Source organism: Papaver somniferum, chromosome 5 (genome assembly GCF_003573695.1).
Source record: "Papaver somniferum cultivar HN1 chromosome 5, ASM357369v1, whole genome shotgun sequence".
Taxonomy (NCBI): Eukaryota; Viridiplantae; Streptophyta; class Magnoliopsida; order Ranunculales; family Papaveraceae; genus Papaver; species Papaver somniferum.
In genome coordinates this window covers 71174211-71196432 of record NC_039362.1, presented here as the reverse complement: position 1 = coordinate 71196432, position 22222 = coordinate 71174211, and the positions used below count along the sequence as shown (strand labels likewise).

At 40.7% G+C, this 22222-nt stretch overlaps 1 long non-coding RNA gene across 8 annotated transcripts; it reads left to right on the top strand.

The window, feature by feature from the left end:
- Positions 1 to 5504: 5504 nt before the first annotated feature.
- LOC113281869 lies at positions 5505 to 9336 on the top strand. 8 transcript variants are annotated; one of them, XR_003326376.1, is made up of 5 exons: positions 5505 to 5793; positions 5961 to 7469; positions 7613 to 7657; positions 8760 to 8803; positions 8977 to 9336. It is a non-coding gene; the product is annotated as an uncharacterized LOC113281869 (long non-coding RNA). The 8 variants fall into 8 exon arrangements; XR_003326373.1 differs by having other exon boundaries at positions 5961 to 6145; positions 6601 to 8803; XR_003326377.1 differs by having other exon boundaries at positions 5961 to 7397; positions 7613 to 8803.
- The last annotated feature ends 12886 nt before the right edge of the window (positions 9337 to 22222 follow it).

The window sequence follows — 22222 nt, the reverse complement described above, 5'->3', positions numbered from 1 at the left end:
AACTTCTAAACTTTTGAAAAAGCGTTTGAAAGGACCAACATCCCATTCACATCTCCTAGTGGAGGTTGGATTGTTAATTGAAGCGAGTCCCAGAGACTTATCAGAGGGAGGAGTGACTGGCTGAGAAAAAGGTTGTTCGATGAGACTTACTTGGGTCCGGAATATCCTAACATATGCCGGCGGGCTCTCTCCAGGTAATTGCGTCACACTTGTGTGTGATCGATACGGCAGCAAATAGTCTTCGGGATTGGATGGCTTGTTGGAGATCCTTTCAGGTATTGAAATCGGCAAAGGACGTACTCCCAGCGTTGCCTTGTTGTCGTGTACCTACGAGCGTCCCAGGACCATATCATAATTTGGATAATCTTTGACTATGTAAAATTTTGCATGCGTCAGGGCATCACCCACTTTAACATCAAGATCAATGTATCCATAGGCATCTCTAAATTCTCCCTCTGAATTCCTGATTACGGTTGAGCTGCGAATAGCTTCTTGTTTCGAAATCTTTGCGTCTTTCAAAGTCTTGACAGTAATGATATTGAATTCGGAGGTCGCATCAGTCAATGTGTTGTCGAACTCGACATCCTTCAAACAACTAACGGTCAAGAGTCCCCAGTTCCCCTTGCTAGTTGCATATTCCAGGAAAGACTGAGGTTTCGAAATTGTTTCCTTTTCTGGATACAAACGCCTGCCTGATACAATGCGGTTGAGGGAAGCAAATATATCTTGAAGATGTGCCTTGGAGAAATACAAGATTTCACATAAATGCTCCATCATAGACTGTACAGTCTTGCGAACAGAATCCCCATAATTCATGCAGCTCCTAATAGGAAGAGGATATCTATGAACACCTTCGTTTCCTAACTGAAGTTTTCCTGCCTCTACCTTTTCACTAAAAATGTGCTTCAATTTGTTGCAATCCTTGGTCGGGTGATGGATGAACCTATGGTAATGGCAATATTTGGGATTTTCCATCTCTTCCTCGGTCGGCGGACTTCTGATAGGGGGGAGCTTGATCGCGTTATCTTGAATCCATGCCTCCAAGAGTTCTATGACTTCATTAATGGGAAATGGGAAGTCCGGAACTGTATCTCCAGCTTCTTATACAAGAGTCTGGCCCGCACCCTTTCGAGATGAATTTGTCTGCGCTGGAGCCGCACGCTTGGGTTGTTGTTCTGTTATTGAAGCTTTCCTTTTTCCTCCTTCGCCTACCACGCTCACGGAAGGCCCAGTGTTATATTGCTTATTGATGAGATGCCTGCTTCCTCGACTCTCACGTGCATCTTCATTTCGAACAATTCTGGTTCTTTCCAACAATGCTGGGGCCGTTGTGGCTGAACACTTAACGGATTCATGGAGCTCAGAAAATGTTTGAAAACCCAGATTCTCTAACAAAGCACGGTATATGGGCACCATTCCATTAATGCATGACTCCACTAACTAGCATTCGGTGATATTCAGATCATGACAATCCGACGCTTGAATCCTAGATCTCTTAACAAAGTCGTTTGGATGCTCGTTGTTTCGTTGAAACATTCTCCCCAAGTCTGAAAAGGTGATCTGCTCAGACACGAAGAAATACTTCCTGTAGAAGGCACTGACCATCTCACTCCAATTGGATATGATGTTAGGTGCGATGTTGTTGTACCAGGTGTACGCTCTTCCAGTAAGTGACTTTGAGATCTCTTTCAGGCGGAGAACATGATTATATTCGTGTTCCCCTAAAGATTCCAAAAACCGAGAGATGTGTTCACGTGCGTTACCAGTACCATCATAAAGGGAGAACTGAGGAGAGGTTTATCCTCTTGGAAGGGGAATTCGTTACACATCCTGAGGGTATGGAGGTTGATGATGGTGCATGTCCATTGGATTTCCTTTGTCCCGGTTTTGGAGGAGTCGCTCCAGGTCCTCACGCATAATGAAGTCGGATGGTTGGTCCCTTTCCCTTGGACGTTCAGGAGCAACACGAGCTTCTTCATCCATGTAGTGCCACGCCATTGAAGTGTCTGCTCCGGGTGTATTGACTGCGCTCCTTGTTGGCTCCAGGGGTTGTCGTGACTCTCGTGGAAATCACTCGGTCAATTTATTGAGAAAAGTGAGTACCTCTTTATGAGTCGTAGCCATGTCCGTTTGGGATCTAGCAAGAACTTCTTGTCTTTCCATCAAATCCACCATTGTAATAGGGGGTTGTCCTCCTCTGGATCCCCCAACCCCTCGTCCTGACGGAGGAGTGGCAGTTTCTCTGGTGACAACTGGAGGCGTTACACTTGAAGAAATGCTGGGGTTTGCAGCTGCTCTGGCTCTGGTGATAGGAGGTGTCACGCCCAACGGAATATCTCCTGCTCTGCTGGTGTTGGTGGTAGAGGACGTAATTCCACGAGATGCATTGATCGCATTGACGGGCTGTATGGTAACGCCACTGACCGGGATATCGACGCCGAGAGTGCTGTCAGCGCTAGTTCCATCGGGATTGGTTGCTGATCCAGACCTAAGATCCACCATTTTGGAATCAGTAAAATTGAACTGGGTATTGAAGAAATTGACTTCGCAACCGAGAGATTAATCTCTCACTGTGGTCGCCAATTGTTTATGGGTGAAACTGTTTCTACTGGTTTTGGTAAATTTGGGTGTGTGTGGATGAGAAACAAATCTAAACCCTAAAAAAATGCACTGCACGGGAGTGCTTTTTTATTCGAGAAATCAATCTATACAATTCTGGCCTAAACCAAGAAATGGTCGTTCCAGACTTGCTTCGATCACAAAGTGAAGGACATGGGGTTGATCTTAGGGAGGGAAGCGAAGAAGGTGTTGAGATTGTGAAGGTGTTGGCTGTTTATGACTTGTATGAGAATGATGAACTGGCTTGCACAATGAAAGTTATCAGTTCTGGGTGTTTTCTGGATACTGTAACAACACTTGGTTTTTCTGTGTTATTTGAAAATAGGTGAAGGACCTATTTATACAAGTCATTGAGCGCAACCCTCATCTCGTAGGAAGTGGAGGAGGTGAAGTGATGGAGTAGTGGGGTCGTGTATGGATAGTGATTGTCACACGATCACATCTTTGTCCACTTCCCTCATCACTGTTAACCGTCCACCTTTTCCTAACACGTTCTCGTAATGGCGCATTGCACGCTGCACGCTGTAAATCGCCAGAACAATACCCCAGTAAGTATCCCCCAGTTTGTGACATGTTTGATGTCTCGAATGAGTGGGTCAAGTTGTGGGACCCGCCGCAGGAAATAACATATGGTGCTATTAGGTTAAATAACTAAGTTATTTAAGGAGTTGATATTCATGAAATATCGTGTATGCTCGATGCATGTAGTGCATCACTTTTAAGCAAGCAGCTCAAAACAATCAATATATATGAAGCATCATTGTTTTAAAGCTTGACTGAAAAAGTCGCGGATTAAGCGTCTTAAAATGGCAGCACGTCCAACCATCTTCGAGTGATCGTTTAGGACACATATTTGCTGCCGTGGATGGACTTTAGGGTTTTTAGAGGCGCAAACATCCCCTCTATGGCTTGATCTAATCCTAGCGTGGCGCTAATTTTTGGAGAGGCCGACCAGGCGTGTGTGGAGACGGCCTGCCGGCAAGCATGTCTACACCTCTTGGTTTCACAAGCATTCGATTTAGGCCACTCAATTTGAACGGCAAAGATGAGTGGTCGTGATCGATTTGCGACAGAAATTCATTGCCGCAAAGGATTTAAAATTTGTGTGGTACGCCACCTTTGGGTGTGCGTCTCGAGGCGCTGGGCCATAATATGCCTAGACCGGCCGGTCACATGCAAAGGTGGGCCCATGGTGATGGCGTTGACATCCTTGGGACCTCCTGAGTCTATATCTACACCCTCCGTTTAGGCTGACGAAGATGTATGGCCGCGATCGAACTACGACATATGTACATTGCCGCAAACTCTAATTAGGGTTTTTGAACAGCTACGCACACGCGACTTCGACCAAACGGTTTGGCAAGCCATGCTTCTCCTTTGGGGAGATCGATCATGTGGGGCCCATGTTGGGCTGATGGTGAACATATGTGCATCTTCCTGATGGGCTTAAATGTGATCTAAGCCATCCAAATAGGCTGGCTAAGTTGAATGTCGTGATCGATTTAAGACATTAGTAGAATTTTTCGCGACCCTTAGAAGCATCACACCTGCCATGGTTTGAGCAATCATTTCATTGCTCCATGACTTTGTCGTGAGAAATCCGATTGGGTGAGGGAGAAGTAGGCCCGCCAATGTGTGTGTTAGCACTTCTCTGATCACTCACGGGATGATATGATCCGTCCAACCAGGCCGGCGAAGTTGGACGGTCGTGATGGTTTAATACTGTCCTGGACAGTCTACGTTCATCGAGCTTCTTCCAAAGCAGCGTGACCACCCTATTTTAGGGCTGGCGTTTGATGCGCTGGGGGGTGTGATGTGGTATTCGACCGGCTAGGGCATAAGTGGGCCCTCCGGTGGTCAACACGGTAATTTCCTATTCCTGCTAGGGTTCGGCTAGGCTGGTTAAATCATGCGGCCAACTTGCGTGGTCGTGATCGTTCTGAGACTGATACAGACAGTCCAGATTTCCCTTAGGGAAATTAAACATGCTCAACCGGGCTAACAAAAGCGCCGATACGAGATCCTCTTTGTTAGAGGATGGTGTAGCCTGTACGGGTATTTCGTGCACATCTCAACACTGATACTTGGAGATTCATGTTACTCTCTTGAGAGTAAACGCTCGGTCGTCATGCCATGCCAATGATGAAAGTTCTGCTAGGAACGACACAAGAAATACTAGGCAAATCATGCATTAATTAATATTGCTAAAAATTCACAGAATATTTGGGATTGTTGCTACATGCACCATTCTGGGTGAATTTTGTGTATTTATTGAAATGTTTCGAATAAATAAAGTGAAGAGGTACTCCTCACTTGTTAAACGGCTTTACCCTTTGCAGGATGTCAGCGCATTAAATACTGGTTTTAAAATTTTGGCCCTGAACTAAAATCCACCATCAACACTTGTGTCTGTCAAATTTTGTAGATTGAAAACATAACATGTGAAGCTATGAATGATTACACTCTAGTTAAACGTGGTATTAAGGAATACAATACGAAGTATAACGCTTATCTTCTGAACTTCGTATATAAGACATCGACATAATCCACTACAAAAATGTCAACTTTTAGCCACGGGCTTCTTGCCACGGATTCACATTAGTTGTGGCTATTGATGACATATTGCCACGACCTAGCCTAAGGCGTGGCAGTAGAGTGTTCATTTCCCACGGCTTGCAGAGTATTTGCTTCGGGCTGAAAGTAGACCTATATTTGTATGTTATGAACGTGTTAATAGAATTTTAGTCACGGCATAGTAAGCCGTGGTAACTGGTGGGCGTTTAATACGGCGAATTGTGGCCATGTTAGGAAGGAACTGCACATATCGCGCCACGATCTTAATACCCATTTCCTCCTATCAGGTCCCATTACCATCGACCAAAAACCAACATAAAAAAACCTAAAAACGTAGCTCTGTCTCCTCCTCGAGGGAAGAAAAAAGCTAAATCTAAGCTTCAATACTTCATGTCGACTCCATTGTTCCAACCTACTAGAGAATCATTCTCACCTTGTTATCAATTGTTTTCTTATGAAATCCTAAATCGTGTTAACCAACTTAACCTTAAATAACATTAAAATCAAATCAAAACTGAAATTATTCTGAGTTTCCTCCTTTCTTCTTATTCTTCTTCGACGATAACCTGGATAATGATAATATGGTGTTACAAACCCTAGGTACTAAAATATCGTATGGTAAAGGATATCTCCTTCTCTGTTTGCTTCTCTTGAAAATTCTAGATTTTCCAATTTTATGTCTGGAAATTTAATTCCTTGTTTATTGTGATTTTATAATTCAATTTTGAAATCTAATTTGTATTAGTTTAATTTTTCTAATTTAATAGATATGGGATTTCGTAATTGCTGGAATTGACTGCTATGTTGAGTAGATGAGGAAAGGGAAAATAAAATAAAATAAAATAAAATAGAAGTAGGTCAATGAAGTGGTGGTGGTGGTTATTCTTAACTTCATCAGAAAAAGATGAACATCCTAAAGATTGATAGGAACAGGTTTTTAGAAGAATTACTGGTATGGGTTTTCATTTGTGTTATTCATCTACTGTATGTACTGATGGGTTACTCTTATGATTTACACTGCTTTTGCTTGTTGTGTTATATTGATAGAACATAGACACTGTTATTATGCATTGTAACTAGATTGGGATCTACTGAGGTTATATACAGAATGTTTCTAGGTAATGTAGTCTCAAGCATTTCAGCAGGGTACATACACAAATTTGTTTTATGATCAATTTTCATGTGGTTCATTGTTGTATATTCGTGTAGAAGTATAACTGTGACTGGATAATACTCAATTATTCACACTTATTGAATATATGTTGTTGTCTAAAAAGCAAAATTAGTTGTTGGAGAATGAAGCAGCTTTGTATACTTCTGCAGTTTGCTTTCCATTGTTGCTTTGATAATTCGTTTGTGATTCTTTTTTTTTATTCTTATGCATGTTGGTACGAACATTTCATTCAGACTTCCTACTGTATTCTCATCTTCGTTCAAGATTTTGTTCCAATAAATTGAAAGCTGCACTAGATGAACCATCACTAGCATAGTTACATGCGGCAGCGATAGAGAGAGTTGTGTTGGCATCCAAACAGAGTTATGGAATCTCTGTTATACCGTTTTCTTGATGTTGCAAGTTGTGAAGTTGATGAAATTGAAGTGGAACATCATCTCCGAAGTAACTCTGTGGGAACTATAAGAATGTTCTGGGCTTCTTTCCTTTCCTAGCTTTCTTACTTCTTAGGAAGCTGTAGCTTTTGTATCACCACAAGGTCTAAATTTTTGGGTTCATTTTAGAGATCTTCTTATCAAGGGAAAGGATAATCACATTTGAACTTCTTTATCTCTTAATAAGATCATCTTATAGTTGATCTGAAATTTCAGATGCTCATAGGAGTTTGGTTGGATAAGAACGATTTTATGAAGCAAGGCAATGAATACAGACATGAACTATTTCAGTTTGCAATGCGTTTCAAACATTTCATAACTCTTCATGATGCTTCCAACTTATCTTGTTGCAGGTTTTGGTCGAATCGGTGACTGAGTGAGTGAGTTTGGAAAATTGGTGGTTGATCCAAAAACCAATGAACTTCTGCACTTCACGGAGAAACCCGAGACATTTGTATGTACAAGGCCCAAAGTTCGCTGACTTTTTTGATCATATTTAAGTGATACAATGTTTTAACGATTCAAGTGGTTGGTTTTGTTTTCTCTTCATAATGAACCCTGAACCCTGAACCTTCACGGAGAAACCCGAGACATTTGTATGTACAAGGCCCAAAGTTCGTTGACTTTTTTGATCATATTTAAGAAACAGTGTTTTAACGATTCAAGTGGTTGGTTCTGTTTTCTCTTCATAATGTATTTTAATAAGCAGATGTACTCATTCATTGCAGTATGAATTTGTATTAGGTCATGTTATTGAGTACGTACAATAATCTGGTCTTACTCATCTCTAATCTTCATTTCGTGTTTACAGCTAATCTCCGACGTGTATCCAGCTTTCTCTTCAGTTTGCAACAAAGTAAGATTTTATTTCTGCTTCTCGGCTTTCATTTCTAAATATTTTCATTTTGTTGAAGATAGTACTTATATTTTTTGGTAATGGTGCATCACTTTGCATGCATCAATATCTTACTTTTGTGAGCTTTCAGTATTCGTTAATCAGGGTTCTTTTTTCTTCCCTTTCTTGGGACTGCATTTGTTATGTTTTTTTTCTAATGATTATGATGTCAGGTATATGCAAAAATAGTTGTATGATAAGTCTTATTATTACTGTAAAACGAGAAAGAAAATTTTATGTTGTTATAATCATCATCATTATATATAGGCGTCAAACTTGAACTAGATTTAAATATATGCCTGAATTTTAGGAGTCCATGTCTATTAATGGCTATAGTTAACGACATGTCCCAGTCTCATGTCAGAATGGTGGAGCTGGTCCTAAAATTGTAGAACAAAGTACCATGATTATCCCCATGTGAAAAGGGTGGTGTGGCTACTTAAATTGTGTTGCTCACCGAACTAGCAAGACCAGAGGTTAGTTATTCTGCCTTCAATTTTCAGGGCCAGTTAGTAGGTAATTACTCTGGATAACTAGGTTATCCATCATGTAGCCTTGGTCATGATATTAACTACAAAAGCCTTCTTGTTATTTACGGCGACCAGAATGGTTACTGTTACTATTTGAGTTTGAAGTCATCAACATCGACATAATTGTATTCTTGTTAGATTTTAAACTCTAGTTCCTAGGTCTTGATCATGTAAACAGATTATGTTCGTGTTAATGGATCGATCCAAGCTACAACATCGGATGGTAAAGACAAGTTTTTCAGATTACTGAGACACAACAGAAAGCAATGTTTATAGGGACATATCTCATGTCCTTTAGTGCATGTAAAACCCTCATTATCGACAATCTTTTTTGTAATGTGCCTATGTTTGACTTTTCCTTTTTTACCATTGTTTTGCATCACAAGTTTGTCTTATCTCAGTCTCCGAGGAGAAACCAAAGGAATCTGATCGCTCTGGCATTGAAGATTTGATTATTGTGCTTTAGATCTTATTGTTTCTGATCTTATGACCTGTCTATATGTTTATCTTTAATCTTCATTTCATATTTACAGCTAATATTGAACGTGTATCCAGCTTTTTGTTCAGTCCGCAAAAAGTAAGGTTCTTTCTGCTTCTCAACTTAGATTTCTAAAATGTTCACTTTGATGAACATAGTACCTTTATTTTTTAGTAATGGTGTATCACTTTGGACATATCAATTTTAGTTTTGTAACAAGCTTAGCTTACTCTGAAGCTATGAATGACTAATGAGTCATGTTCATTCAACAGGTGATTCCTTACTGATTTTATAAGCCTGGATCAAGATATAAGTAAACTCCTATTGCTGGGAAGAGAAATAACTTTATACTTTTGAGGGTATATTTCAGGGAAAACATCAAAACTCCTGACTAGACCAATCTGCAAGTAAAGGAATGTTGCATCATCCATCTTTTGAGAGTAATGTCCAACGTTTGTTGGAAACTCTGTACTAGTCTTGAATTTCTGTTATGCTTAGGTTTTCTTTGTGTTGGTTCCAGTGAAATTATGACCTTGTAATTCTTTTCTGAATGAATAAATGATGTTGGAATGTTTGCAGCGTGATAATTTTATTTCCATGTCAATCTGAATGAATAAATGATGTTGGAATGATTGTAGTGTAATAAATTTTATTTCCATGTCAATTTGAAATTAAATGTTCGTTCCTAACAACATAATGGTAGCAAATAGCTGAACCAACAACCACGTGCTGGTCAAATCCTTGGCAAATTACCACAAACGTGTGCATCCTAATTATTAATTTGTAACGATGTAAATCAGTGGCAAATGGCCTTGTACCAATAGTGACGGGACAAAAACCGTGGCTAGGATCGTGGCAAATATTATTAGCTACTGGAGTATTTGTGACGAGAAGCCTGTCGTGGCAAATTATCTTTTGCCACGGATTTCTGATCAATTGCCACGGTCTTTTGACGTCACTAAAACTCAGCATTTTTGTAGTGATCATATGAATGCTATTGTGATTATGTATGGGTATAAGGTGAATATTTCTTCCTAGGAAACAACGTTTTTACATTTGTTTAAAGAAAGTACAATTCATAAACTTGTGTTATGAATCGAAATGGAAATCGCTAGGCTTATTGGTATTGTTATTCATTGCAAATATTTTTGAATTACCAATATGTGTGTTTAGTATAACCGCTCATGACTTGCTTATGTTTTTGGTAAAACTATTCACAAGACCTGACTTTTGTATTGGTATGACTTCTATTAGTGAAACCGATCTTAAGTAATCACCTGAGATGGTATGATCGATTTGTTTTAATTGGTATGACCAACTCTAGGAAAAGGGGAACCGATCCTAGTAAGAGGTGCAACCGATCACAAAAGGGGAATCGATCCTTGTAAGAGGTGCAACAAGTTTCTAGTTATTGGGAACCGATCCTATGAACATGTGCAACACGTTTTTAGACATTGGGAACCGATCCTATGAACATGTGCAACACGTTTTTAGACATTGGGAACCGATCCTATGGACATGTGCACCAAATACAAGTTAGATATCATATATATGTGGGAATCGATCCTAGTACCTAGTCAACCAAGTTTTGGTAACTAGTGTGACTAATTCTAGTACCCACATAGAGGTCGAACCAAAACTTGTTTTGATAGAACCGATAAACCCATGTTTGGTGATTTGATAGGATAATCAATCACGCAGTTCTTGGAAGTCAGATGAACCAATTCTAAACTTGTTTGGAAGTGTGGCAAATCGGTTCCAAGATTGTAAGTAGATGTCGACATACTTTGAACATGTGCAGTAGCGCTTATCTTTTTTTGTTCAAAGATATTCCTTAATAGTTAAAGGAGAATCCCGAATCGAAAATAAATTGAGAATCTTTTAATTAAGGTTTTTAATTTTATATTTGAAAAATAAAAATTAGTAATGTGCATTTACTAGTTAAAGATTTTCCAAAGAGATTTCGGTCAATATTTTGGACAGAGCATTTCCAGGAATTATGGAAACCGAATTTGGTAATATATTGCATATCTTGAGAATATTTTTGGTTTTGGAAATTCCTTGGTGTCCAAACTTCCTTGGTCTATAAATATTGAAGTTTGCATTTCGAGCAAACTAATCCTCAGAGCCAGCAAAATTACCTAGTTGTGTTGTTACTGGTGGAGCCGCCTATTCGGGGAGGAAAGTAACCTAATAAGGAGAAATCTCTTACGGACGCTCTCTTTAAAGACTTCTTTGGGATTGAGAATATCTACGAGTACCGTTGGTGGGAAACTAGATGATTGCATTGTTATTGTAGTTTTTGATTATTGATTTGATTGACTAGCGGTTGTCGAATCTTTGATTGCACCTAATTTGTTTATTCTTGAGAACCTTGTCTTCTGATATAAGGCTCACTCAAAATCAAATATTTGATGTTTCTACGGATCTAAGTTTTTCTAGATCCGTAAGATAGATTCATTGATTTTCCATTGTTAACAGGCTCCATTTTGTGCGACAAATCAATAGGAATCAAGTTTGTTGATGCAGGTTGTTACTTTGAAGATTAAATCGAAGATTGAAGACTTTGAAGATTTTTTTTCTTGTGTTTTGATCTTGGTGTAACTTTCTGTGACTTGATTTTCCGGGATTAAGAGGTTGTTTATTTTCAATAAACATAACCCTTTTTAGATCAACAAGTAGTTAGTGATTTCATCATAAACCTTGTAATCAAGACTGATTATTTCGGTAATCATTTTCTTGTTTGATCTTGTAATCAAGGAGCTTCGGATCTGCTAACAGGTCTTAAAAATAGAAGATCCTTAACTGTGCTTATATCATATATTTCGGTATTGTGATTATAAAGTGAGTTTTGTTATCAAACAGTTTATCCTTTACTGTTTGGAATACGATCCAAAGGAATCTTGTCCTTCCAGTTGAAAGATTGGTAGAAAAAGTTAGTGAGAACCATTCAGAAGATATATTAGATTTAGTCCTAAAGAGAACGCATGTTCTGCTAGGATATCTAGTATCAAATATCTATTGAGAACTTCGGTTCTACTAGATATTATGAAAACAAATATCTATTGAGAACTTCGGTTCTGCTAGATATTATCAAAACAAGAATACTGCTGAAGCTGAGTAACTAGGATTTTAGTTTACTTAGTATTGTCTACACGAAGTTGCAGGTTTACTTTTTGTAGCGTCTTAATTCATTGAGTACTCAAAACTTGACTAGGTCCCGGGGGTTTTCTGCATTTGTGGTTTCCTCGTTAACAAAATTCTGGTGTGTGTGATTTACTTTATTTCCGCATTATAATTGTTTTTATATTATAATTAAAGTAAATACACTTTTACATTAACTAGGCACTTGATATTTATCTTATACGATTTTGGTTATCAAGTGAACACTTTGTTGTAGTATTGTATCGATTTCATATCCATAGACGATCACACAAAGTGTATTGGATTTCTCCACTTGAATTTGACATTCTCACTTTGTTAGGCCAGTCCGGACTAACCCTATTTCAAGTGGACATTGTGTTGAAATATTCCTTGAGTGATTGTATCTCCAAGAGGTTTATACACGGTAGAAATTGAATAGGTTGTGATCAAATAAAAAGATTGTAGTGTATTTGGGTACCCTCGTCTTTTCAATTGGTATCAGAGCCGGCAAACACGAAAAGATCTAACAATCTGTGTTTGGCGTGATCCAACCTATAAGTTTTGAATCAATTGGTTAATCCAGTTAATGTACCGCCAGGGTTTGATGGCTTTAACTATCTATGGTGGAAAATGACAATGGAATCTGTTCTTCAATCTCGTGACTTTAACACTTGGGTTATAGTTATTGACGGATATGAACACCCAAAAGTACTGGTCAACAACTCAACCACTGAGTTTAGACTAAAGGAATTAAAGGAGTTCAATAATGAAGAAAAATTGCTTTCTAAGAAAAATTCCGATGGATTGAATGTCATTATTCATGCTTTAACTCGAGACCTCCATCATCATGTAACAAGTGTAAAACATCAAAGAAGGCTTGGGATATTCTTAATGTCGTATTTGAAGGGAATGCCTCTGAAAAAGAAGCTAGGCTTCAAACCCTATCTTTTAAATGGGAAAACCTTCGTATGGATGAAGACGATACCTTTGATGAGTTTGATCAAAAACTTTCTGAAATAATGAATGCCTCTTACGCTTTAGGAAAAACTATTTCAGATAAAGATATTGTGTGTAAAACTCTAAGGTCTTTACCACCAAGATACGAATCTGAAAAGCATGCCATCATGGAATCAAATGATCTATCCACACTATCTAGAAGCGCTCTAGTTAGTAAAATAAAGATCTTTGACCTTGAATACCAATCCAAGAATGAAGTGGGTATTACCCATAAAGTTGCAATTAAGACTAGTTCTTCGGCAGAAAATTCTTGTGAGACATAAACTGAGAATTGTAGTGTCGATACAGCCGCACGACAATTTAGAAAGTTATTAATACAAAAGAAAAGGAGTTCTTCTAAAGATGCATCTTCTCCTTCTCAAAAATCACATAAACGTGTAGAGAATAAATAACAAAATAATGGTGATAGCTCTAATTGTTCCAAGGATCAAAATAACAAGGCTTTCCATGCAACTGTTGAATGCACACCTGAAAAGGATACTGAAGTAACTCCAGAGCCAAAGGCACTTGAATGTGATCTTCGTGAAGAGAATGAAAGATTTAAAAAGGAACTTGATGAATTGAACAACGATATAGAGGTTATTGGTGGTGGTAATTATCGTGAATGCATGAAATGTTACAGAGAGCAAATCGAAGAAATTCATGATCGAGAAGTGAAGCTATACACAGAGTTGGAGAACCTGAAGAGAACTAAGGTAAGTAATTCTACCGAATCTGAAATAGATTATAAAGTTCAAATTGATAAATTTAAGTTTGATATAGATAATGCTCTCGAAAAAATATAAACATTGGAAAAAGAAAATATGGGTCTAAAAGCAGACTTGAAAAAGTTTGATAGTAGCTGTTTGTGGGTGAAAACTGTTTCTGCCGATTTTGGTAAATTTAGGTGTGTGGATGTGAAACGAATCTAAACCCTAAACAATGCACTGCACGGGAGTACTTTTGATTCGAGAGATCAATCTGTACAATCCTGGCCTAAACCAACAAATGGTCGTTCCAGGCTTGCTTCGGTCACAAAGTGAAGGAGAAGGGTTGGTATTAGGGAGGGAAGCGAAGAGAGTGTTGAGACCAGAATGGTTAATTCTGAAGATGTGGCTTGTTTTATGACTTGTATCAAAAAGTGGAACTGGCTTACCGAGTGAAAAGCTTATCAGTTCTTGGTGATTTCTGGATACTATGTTGTTGCCGACCAAAAAACTTGTTGTTTTGTGGAAATAGGTGAAGCATATTTATACAAGTCATATTGAAACGTACCCTGGTCTCGTAGGAAGTGGGAACGATTGGGTGATGGAAGAGTGGAGTAACGTATAACCGTCAGAAACCCATGTTTCCATGATGAAAGAAGTGGATCCGTTTGCATCCGTTACTTCTTGCCGCCACTAATTGTCCCGCTTCATGACACTTTCTTATAACGGGCGTATTGCACGCCGCACGCTGTAAACCGCCACCAATACCCTGATGAGTATCCCCCAGTTTGTGAAATGTTTGATGTTTTGAGCGTTTTCGTGGAAAACGTGTAGCAGGTAATCTTGCCGCAGGAAAATAGCGTGTGATGCTATTAGGCACGTCTTGGCTGCTCGCCTAAAACTTGCCACAAGTCTGTCAGTTCGGTGGCGAACTTGTATGGTTGAGATTACATCTCATGAGGAAGGGTAGTCGTTGATTATGGCTACCTTCTGTTGGCGCCTGGTAATGGCACAGTGGTGTTTTTGGTGTATGCCAATGGCACTGCGGCATGACTGGTATAGCTCGTGCATACCAGTGGCATGGTGGTATAAGTGGCGCCTGGCGTAGCCATGGCGACGATATTTAAGCGGCTGGTCGCCTGAAACTTGCCACAATTCTGTCAGTTCGGTGGAGGACTTGGATGGCTGAGATTGCGTCTCATGAGGAAGGATGGCCATTGATTATGTACATATCTTATCGTATAGCAAAATGGCGCCATTGGCATAGTGGCGCCTGGCGTAGCCATGGCATAGCGGAATGCCAGTGGCGTAGCCGTGGCAACTGTTTTGGCATATTGGTGTTAGACCCAAATATGGCTCCGACAACATTGGCCCCGTTGCCACATCAATCCCAATGCTCTGGGAAATGTTACTTGGATTGGTTGGCGTAGCAACTTTTCCTAAATTAGGTTTTTGCGTGCCAAAGCCCTGATTAGTGCATGCGGCATGTGGCATGTGGTCGTGGCGTATCGGCATTTTGTGCAAATGGTGTCATAGCCATGCCAAAGGAACCATAGCCAGGCCATCATGTGGAAACGGCCACATGAGTAAGGATTACCACGGGCGGCTATGATATGGCGTCTTTTTTAGGGTTTCCTGGGTCTCACACGGCTCATGGCATGCTGTGGGCCTGAAGTGGCATAATTTGCACCACGACTGGAAATTAGGGTTTCGGCCATGGGGGGTCGTGTTTCTGGTTAGGATAAACACATTGAAGTCTGTTATGGCGTTGGCCACGGACAGAAGATGGGTTGGCACGTAAGTGCACTATTTATGGTATGTTTCCATGTTCGGCATGCTTTTGTGGCAAAGTGGCATGTCTGACATGTTGGGCTTGCACGTTTGGCATGTTAGTTAGTGCATTGGCGCAACTTTTGGGAAGCCAATTTTTACATCTCTTTTTTAATATTGTGGCAGGTTTTGAGCAACCTGATTGGTCGAAAGTGAGGGCCGACCAAAACACGGGCGTGGCCACACTTTTGGTGTAAGTGTGGCAAGTTTAAAGCGACCTGATTGGTCGGTGGGAAATAGGTCCGGCAAGTATAGGCATGGCTATACTTATGGTGTGAGTGTGGCGGCTTTAGAGCGACCTGATTGGTCGATGGGAAATGGGGCCGGCAAGTATGGGACCAGCCACAACTTATGTGTGTGTGACGAGTTTAATGCGACCTGATTGGTCGATGAAAGTAGGGGGCGGCCAAGCATGGGCGTGGCCACCCTTTTGGTGCGCGTGGCAGGTTTAATGCGATCTGTTTGGTCGATGGGAGTAGGGCCGGCAATATGGGCCCAGCCACAACTCATGGACGTGTGGCGAGTTTAAAGTGACCTGATTGGTCGACAAAGGAATAAGGGTCGGTTAGGTAGCATGGGGCGGGACAAGTGGCGTCGGCTAGCCTATGGCATGGACACACTCCCTCTCATTGCTGCTCCTACTCCGCGGCTCCGTTATTCTTTGCTTTATGACCGAGTATTTCGTGCAAGGGCCTTAACCTTGGTACTTGGAAATCTGGGCTACTCTGTTGCTAGTGAACAAAAATCCGTCATTCCATACTGATACTAAGGATTGTTGCTACATGCGCCAGTCTGGTCAAATTTCATGTAAATATATTGAACGACTCAATAAATGTGCCAGTGGAGAGATTGACACTCATGGTTTTGTTTCCTCGCAGAGTGACGTCACATCAGATGCAAGTTTTTATAAATTTAACCATGAGCTAAAAACCATCATCAACATTAAGTCCCCTGCTAAGCCCGTAACAGTGCTATTTTGCGGGGTAAGCATGAGATGGTGACAGACAAGGATAAAATCAAAATGGCAAGTCATGAAGAGGTTTCCAGGAAAATTTGGCTAACCTTTGGCAGGAGGCATGAGGAATCCATAATCTTTGCACTGGTGGCTTGACATACTTCTGGCTTGGCCCCGTAGCGCCGATCTTGGCGATGCAACTTCTTCCATGAACCGCTGATGATGATGTTGATACCTTAGTCATGGAACGGTAATGATAACGTTGTTGGCTGGCCCAAACACAGAATGGAAAAGAGGGTGCCAGTGGCTTTGGTTCGTGGAACAGTGGAAGGCGTTGCAACCCTGGCAGAAATGGCGCTTCAATCTTGGCTCTACAGAGATGACGTTGCTGACCTCGGAATGGCGCTGCTTGCTCGGAATGGTGGATGGCGCTGCTAGCTTAGAATGGTGGAAACTGGCTTCAGTCCATGAAATGGTGGAAACTGGCTTAAGTCCATTGAATGATGGAAACTGGCTTCAGTCCATGGAATGATGAAACTGGCTTCAGTCCGTGAAATTGTGAAAATATGGCGTTGGAACTTTGGATACCAAACGGTGATGATGGCGTTGATGGCTTCATTCCGTGAAACGGTGGAAATGGCACTTGGAAGTCTTTCTGGATGGATCAGGGAATGCTGGAGCATTGGCGCTAACTTAACCATAGAGTGATGGAGCCATGGAGAGTTGGCTTGACCAAGGAGTGCTGGAGACATGGAAAGTTGGCTTGACCACGAAGTGTTGGAGCCATGGAGAGTTGGATTGACCACGGAGTGCTGGAGCCATGGAGAGTTGTAGGTTGAGCGACTGGTGTTCCTCGTGTTGGCGCGCTGCTGGTTCGGTCATGGAGCGGAGATATTGGCACACTACTTGTTCAGCTATGAAGCATGAGTGTGGTGCGCCTAGTCATCTATTCCCGTTCATTGAGCAATAAGGAATCCTTATTCTGTTCAAACTCTAGAAACTGTGTTCGTATGAAAAGGGGTATTGACTCTCTTCTGTTTTTGTTGTTCGTCCGGCTCCGTGCTTTCATCTGCAGCATCTGGCTCCCCTTCGTCATTTGTTAGCGGTGGTAGAGCGAGCATTAATGGCAACAAAGCAATCTCCAATATCTATAATAAATAGCAAGGCAATCCAGGAGAACTCAAGGTAGGTGCTCTCGTATGTATCCACCCAACAATACCATCGATCTTCTCCAAAATGTGTAATAAGGTTCTGACTCTAGAAGAATGAGTATCTAACCTCTCCAGTGGATTTCAAAATTTACCAAACTCTATTACGCTCTTGGGATGGATGGATGAAATAATTTCAGGGCTAATCTTGGAGATTGTGGTTGTGTTGTTGGTTCATCCTTGATTTTAGATTATTTGGTACCTAGAATTTCTGAGTGCGATTATGATATGTTGTGGATGCTTGTATGTTCGAAATCTTCTGGAGCCATTGGGTGAAATAGATGAGTTGAGAGAAGTTCCGTTGCCGAGGTGTTGCTATCAAGTCTTCAAGGACTTCGTTCCAAGCGACATCCTTTGAACCATCCTCTGAATCTTGGACTATTGCATGGAACAGGATGCGGAAAGCAGTCCCCAGTTATACTTATGTTAGATCCGATGGCGTGGCCGGATATGTGAATGTATCTCTGTGGCTTGCTTTTGGAGTCATTGATGGTTTCCAGGATGGACTGCAATGAGCAGTCCCCAGTCGCATTTCTCTTTAGTTTCTGAAGTTGTTTTCTCCGAGCAGGCCTGGGATCCGCCGCGGCCTCGTAATGTGTTGCAGGCGCCTTCTAGACAGAGAGGTGATGATATTCTTACGTTATACCCTTGAAGAGTAGATGACTTTGTCGTGGTTATGACATTTGGGTTGACCGTGTCTCTTGAGCTTTGATAATGAAGGGATTCCGTGTAGAGCCTCAGTCCCCAAGTTTGGTTTACACGTTTCTATCTTGTATGGTCGGTGAGTTGACCATGATAAAGATATCATCTTGCATCCGTACTGGCGACTCTTATACTTCTTCCATGTGAAACTAAAATATGGAGAAGTATGGATTACCTTTGTAGTGGTTTTTGTTATGGTAAACCTCTGGCTGGTATCAACAAACGAGCAGCAACAGTTCTTGGCAGTAGACGTGATCAGAAGGGACTACATTGTCATGGAAACAAAATAGGTTGGCAGAAATTGCATGGGCGTCCATGGAAGCAAAGGGATTGGCTGGATGCGTAAGCGAGTAAATTGTCCACGACCACGAGCTTGGAGAGATGGATCAAAAAGTGGCCACAACTACTGTAGATGGTGGATTTTCGACAAGGGCTAAAATTGTAAACCCGTAATTGTACATGCTCCTGATCCAGCAATCAGATGAGTATTGAGGCTCATGTCTCTCATTGAAGCATGAAAGCTCATGCCACAAGAATCTCTGACTAAGAATACTGTCTCTCAGAGTATATGTAGATATGTAGTCTCTCAGCTGAGGCAACGACATATCTCATGAATGCTGAGCAATTTCGGTAATTACTTCTATATAAAATCGAAATATTGGACGGCTCCAAGACAGCTTGCCTGCTAGTATAGAGCAATAACGCCTTCAGGATGTAGCAACGTTTTCCCTGACTATGTAAAAGAAATATGACGCTTCAACATGCTCATATCACTCAATTCATGAATAATTAATGCTCCTAGACGATCGTACCATCAATTAATTATTCCTGAATCATTAGATTCATTAACTGAATCCCTGGAAAATATTCTATGTTTTCCATAATATTGCATTACTTCAATTCATGGTTCTTCCCAGCAGAATTCCATGGGTTAGTAATAAATACTCAACATACGGGCATCTGAGCCACTATCGAGTAAGCCCCGACCAAAATGGTGCAAGTGTACTTAGCAATAATGCACTAACGAGCATCTGAATGCACGAACGAGCATTCCAAAATACGAAGGAACGATGAACCTATGCAAAATAGGAACAAAATAATAAATAATAAAATATTAATCAAGGCGCTGGGGGACTGGGCCCACCGGCCGGCCGGTCGTGCCATGGCCAATCCCACGCCCAATTTTATATTTTATCATATTTTCATTATTTTCCTTGACCTCATGAAAATCCCTTCATTTGAACAAATATCCTTCGTTTTAAGGAAACTCCTCAGTTTCATGGTGTTTCCTTCGCATCAAGGAAATAATATAAAATTGGGAAAGGTGTCGTGGGACCATGTCTACTAGCTGACCGGCTATGCCCTAGTCGTGGCCGGTCCCACACCTCAGGATTTCTCATTATTTTATTATTATTTCCCTCATCTCATGAAAACTCCTTAATTTCATGATATTTCCTTCAAGTCATGAAAAATAATATAAAATTAGGGAAACTCGTGGGACCGGGCCCTAGCCGGTCGGTCATGCCCTAGCCGGTCCCACATGCCCCTTATTTTATTATTATTATTTTTATGTTTCCTTCATCCCATGAAATTCCTTGATTTCATGATGTTTCCTTCAAATTATGAAAATTCCTTCAAATCATGAAATAATACATAACATTAGGGAGAACTCACGGGACCGGGCCCCAGCCGGCCGACCATGCCCAAGCCAGCCCCACACACCCTTATTTTATTATTATTAATATTATTTGTTTCCGTCATCTCATGGAAACACCTTCACTTCAAGGAAACTCCTTGATTTCAACAAAAACTCTTTAGTTTCAACAAACTCCTTTATTTTATGGTATTTTCATAAAATCATGAAAAATATAATAAAATTTAGAAAAATGTTATGGGACCGGGCTCATTGGCCGGACGGCCATAGCCGGTCCCACACTTCATGATTCCTTCATTTTATAATTATTTTCCTTCATCTCATGAAGTTTCCTCAATTTCAGCAAAATCCTTGATTTCTTCATATTTTCTCAAATGATTGCTCAAACGCACATCAGGAAATATCAAAACTCTCAGGACTGAGACACGAACACTTTGAACGCGAGCATACTACCTTGACCGACCAAGGTTATCTCTTTGGCTTGCAAGAGGCCGGTCCCACATATTTTTCATCATTTGACCTAATTTGGTCATATAAGGTTCAAACTCTTCCAAACAATTTTGGAACTTCATAAAACGATCGTCGCACGGTCCCGTGACCAACCAGGTCCGATTTTCATGATCCCTTGGTCGGTCCTTCATCTCTTCATAATTTATTAGGTTTTATCACCTAAGGTTCAGACGAACATTATTTCAATAAATGATTAAACCAGCATTTAATCATCCTTTCACCAACTGGTCCTCAAAAGACTTTGGTATTTGCTCACTCAAGCATCTGGGTGCTACATGGTTGACCCAACATCCCATGTAGCCGGTCCCTCCTTCACTCCGTGGTTAATTTTCAAAAAACCATCAATTAATCATCAATTGATCGAATTAGGGTTTCGAGTCCAAGGTTCATAATTCCAGATTCAAACGCTAATAATTTTACGATGATCTCATGGTCAACATTTTATTAACTATACTTGGTTCAGTTTTCATTATTTAAATTAATATTTTATTTGGTCATGCTACCAATAATTCATCAAACGAGCAACATTCGCTCAGATGAGCAATATTTTCTCAAACCAAAGAATATTGGTTCAACTATCAATATTCAACAACTCATCGAATGAGCAATATTTGCTCACGTTAACTATCAATGTTTATTCATACATTATACCTTTGTCTCAACAGACACGTTCGGTTCATGAGTCTCAGAACATTTTCAAATCACGTTCGACTCAGCGATACAAGGACTCATTTTCCCATGAAGTCAGCAACTGACTAACTAACTACACGTCTGCGTTACAGACTCCACAATCACAAGACATCAATCGGGTTACATGGGGGGATATTAACTAGGGTTTTGGTCTGGCGGTCTACGGCACATGTGTTCATACACATGATGAGAATGTGAGCAAGTCGTGCAATCAGTTGAAGGAGTTATCAAAGTAGTGGGTAGAAAATCAACCAAGTCTCTGCACGATGAGCAACTGGTTTTAACACGATTTCCACTTCCCCACTCTTTGACTCCAGCAACTGTCACACTTCATGGGATCAAGGTGTTTACAATTCTAGAAATATAAAATAAGTCTCTGAATCATGATTGAAAACAAGAACAATCTTTTCGTCAAACAGACAACAAAGAGATTAACATCTCAACGTCTGAGAAATTACTCTCAATAGAGCAAATCCAATCAATCAGAACTTATCTTATTTCTTCACGCAGAATATACAATACACCTACAATCTTCGATCACCATTGATCTCACACATTTCTCAGCTTCCCTCCTACAGATCGACCCATCCTCTCTTGTGACCGAATTGACTCTGGAACGGCCATTGTCTTGGTTTAGTCCGGAGTCCTACAAATTGATATCTCGAACTTAAAGCACTCCCTTCTTGCAGTGCATGTGTGTGAGGTTGAACATTTCGCTCGGTTCAAGGAGTCTCCTCCGCACGGTCGTCTCCTCAATTCCGTAAAAACCAGCAAATCATTTTTCCCCATCTACAACTACGAACCTTGGTTGGTTGTGATCACGATCCCTGACAGGGAGAGTGGAGACTTCTGGAGAGAATATTGAAGCGGTTTTTGGAGCGAAACATTGAAGCGGAGCGGCTTCTCGAGAGAATGTTGAAGCGGCTTCTGGAGCGAAACATTGAAGCGGAGCGGCTTCTGGAGAGAAATTGAAGCGAAGCGGCTTCTGGCTCTGGTAATAAGAGGCGTCACGTCAGAGGGGATGCTTCTGGTATTGCTGGTGTCGGTGGTAGAGGATGTAACACCATGGTTTTGGTCATTCCCTTTTTTCTCTCGTCCGATACAGCCACATACTCTATTCTC